The sequence below is a fragment of the Arachis stenosperma genome, chromosome 1 (genome assembly GCF_014773155.1).
Source record: "Arachis stenosperma cultivar V10309 chromosome 1, arast.V10309.gnm1.PFL2, whole genome shotgun sequence".
In the NCBI taxonomy this organism is placed as follows: Eukaryota; Viridiplantae; Streptophyta; class Magnoliopsida; order Fabales; family Fabaceae; genus Arachis; species Arachis stenosperma.
The window spans coordinates 101,669,952-101,673,319 of record NC_080377.1 but is presented as its reverse complement, the minus strand read 5'-3'; the positions used below and the strand labels follow the sequence as shown (position 1 = coordinate 101,673,319).

At 37.7% G+C, this 3,368-nt stretch overlaps 1 non-coding gene across 1 annotated transcript; it reads left to right on the top strand.

The window, feature by feature from the left end:
• The first annotated feature begins 1,082 nt into the window (after window positions 1-1,082).
• Window positions 1,083-1,190, top strand: LOC130956175 (small nucleolar RNA R71). The gene has a single exon (XR_009077027.1). It is a non-coding gene; the product is annotated as a small nucleolar RNA R71 (small nucleolar RNA).
• Window positions 1,191-3,368: the final 2,178 nt, after the last annotated feature.

Genomic DNA, 3,368 nt, shown 5'->3' with positions numbered 1-3,368 from the left:
ACAAGTCATCCAGTTCTTTGGTGAGCAAAGGAGGTTCATTCTCCCAAGTCTCATTTCCAAATAACTTGTCATTTAGCTTCATGATTGCTCCAAGGTATTTAACAACTTGCTCTTCAGTGACATACTCATCCTCTTCAGAGGAAGAATACTCATCAGAGCTCATGAATGGCAGAAGTAAGTCCAATGGAATCTCTATGGTCTCATTTTGAGCTTCAGATTCCTATGGTTCCTCATTGGGGAACTCCATGGAGGTCAGTGCACGCCCACTGAGGTCTTCCTCAGTGGCGTTCACTTCCTCTCCTTCCTCTCCAAATTCGGCCATGTTGATGGCCTTGCACTCTCCTTTTGGATTTTCTTCTGTGTTGCTTGGGAGAGTACTAGGAGGGAGTTCAGTAATTTTCTTGCTCAGCTGTCCCACTTGTGCCTCCAAATTCCTAATGGAGGACCTTGTTTCATTCATGAAACTTTGAGTGGTTTTGATTAGATCAGAGACCATAGTTGCTAAGTCAGAGGGGTTCTGCTTAGAATTCTCTGTCTGTTGCTGAGAAGATGATGGAAAAGGCTTGCCATTGCTAAACCTATTTCTTCCACCATTATTGTTGTTAAAACCTTGTTGAGGTCTTTCTTGATTCTTCCATGAGAAATTTGGATGATTTCTCCATGAAGAATTATAGGTGTTTCCATAGGGTTCTCCTAGGTAGTTCACCTCTTCCATTGAAGGGTTCTCAGGATCATATGCTTCTTCTTCAGATGAAGCATCCTTAGTACTGCTTGGTGCATTTTGCATTCCAGAAAGACTTTGAGAAATCAAATTGACTTGTTGAGTCAATATCTTGTTCTGAGCCAATGTGGCATTCAGAGCATCAATCTCAAGAATTCCTTTCTTCTGATTAGTCCCATTGTTCACAGGATTCCTTTCAGAAGTGTACATGAATTAGTTATTTGCAACCATTTTCAATCAGCTCTTGAGCTTCTGTAGGCGTCTTCTTCAAATGAAGAGATCCTCCAGCAGAGCTATCCAAAGACATCTTGGATAGTTCAGAGAGACCATCATAGAAAATACCTATGATGCTCCATTCAGAAAGCATGTCAGAAGGACATTTTCTGATCAATTGTTTGTATCTTTCCCAAGCTTCATAGAGGGATTCTCCATCCTTCTGTCTGAAGGTTTGGACTTCCACTCTAAGCTTACTCAATTTTTGAGGTGGAAAGAACTTTGCCAAGAAGTCATTGACTAGCTTTTCCCATGAGTCCAGGCTTTCTTTAGGTTGTGAATCCAACCATGTCCTAGCTCTGTCTCTTACAGCAAAAGGGAATAGCATAAGTCTGTAGACCTCAGGGTCTACCCTATTGGTCTTGATAGTGTCACAGATTTGCAAGAATTCAGCTAAAAACTGATGAGGATCTTCCAATGGAAGTCCATGAAACTTGCAATTCTGTTGCATTAGAGAAACTAATTGAGGCTTAAGCTCAAAGTTGTTTGCTCCAATGGCAGGGATAGAGATGCTTCTCCCATAGAAGTCGGGAGTAGGTGCAGTAAAGTCACCCAGTACCTTCCTTGCATTGTTGGCATTGTTGTTGTTTTCGGCTGCCATGTCTTTTTCTTCTTTGAAGATTTCTGTTAGGTCCTCTGCAGAGAATTGTGCCTTAGCTTCTCTTAGCTTTCGCTTCAAGGTCCTTTCAGGTTCAGGGTCAGCTTCAACAAGAATGCCCTTATCTCTGCTCCTGCTCATATGAAAGAGAAGAGAACAAGAAAGTCTGGAATCCTCTATGTCACAGTATAGAGATTCCTTGAGGTGTCAGAAGAACAGAAAAATAGAAGAAAGAGGTAGAAGAATTCGAACTTAATCAGATAGAGTTCGAATTGTGCATTAAGAAAGAGTGGTACTCCATAAATAGAAGGATGTGAGAAGAGAGGAGGAGCTTTTTTGAAAATTAAGTTAAAGAATTTGAAAACATTTTGAAAAACACTAATTAATTTTCGAAAATAAGAGTGGAAAGAAATCAAGTGATTTTGAAAAAGATTTTGAAATTAGAAGTCAAAAGATTTGATTGAAAACTATTTTGAAAAAGATGAGGTTAAGAAGATATGATTGGTTTTAAAAATATGTGATTGAAAAGATATGATTTGAAAACAATTTTAAAAAGATTTGATTTGAAAATTAATGACTTGCCTAACAAAAAAGATATGATTCAACATTAAACCTTTCTCAACAGAAAAGGCAACACACTTGAAATGTTCAATCAAATCATTAATTGTTAGCAAGTATCTTTGAAAAAGGAAAGGAATTGATTTTGAAAACATTTGATTGAGAAGATATGATTTGAAAAAGATTGATTTTGAAAAACTTTGAAAACTTGAAAAAAATTGATTTGAAACAAATCTTCCCTCTTGTGCCATCCTGGCGTTAAACGCCCAGAATGGTGCACATTCTGGCGTTTAACGCCCAATGCACTACCTTTTTGGGCGTTAAACCCCACCAGGTACCTGGCTGGCATTTAAACGCCAGTCTGTCCTCTTCACTGGGCGTTTTGAACGCCAAGCTTTTTCTGTGCAATTCCTCTGCTGTATGTTCTGAATCTTCAATTCTCTGTATTATTGACTTGAGAAGACACAAATTAAAAATATTTTTGGATTTTTAATAATCAATGTGCAACTAAAATCAAATAACAATGCATGCAAGACACCAAACTTAGCAGTTTGTATACTACTGACACTAATGAGAATGCATATGAGACACACAAAACACTCAAGTCAAGAGAATTTAAAGATTAGAGTAAGAAATCATCAATAACATCTTGAAGATCCTTAAGGCACATGAATGAATGCATGCAATTGACACCAAACTTAAGATGAGACACTAGACTCAAACAAGAAACATAAAATATTTTTGGTTTTTATGATTTTGTAATTTTTTTGTGCTTTTTCGAAAATTATATGGAAAAGAAAATAAAGGTATCAAAATTCTTAATGAGAATTCTAGGAATCATGCAATGTTAGTCTAAAGCTTTAGTCTAAAGGAATTAGACATGGCTAGCCAAGCTTCAGCAGGACATTGCATTCAAGAGCTAAATTGATGAGAATCAATCAGCTTTGGTGATGATAAGAACATCACCTTGAAACTAGAATTCATTCTTAAGAACTCTGAAGAAAAATACCTAATCTAAGCAACAAGATGAACCGTCAGTTGTCCATACTCGAACAATCCCCGGCAACGGCGCCAAAAACTTGGTGTGCGAAATTGTGATCACTACTTTTCACAACTCAAATAATCCCTAGTAATGGCCCCAAGAACTTGGTGCTCAATACCATGGCATAAACACAACTTTGCACAACTAACCAGCAAGTGCACTGGGTCGTCCAAGTA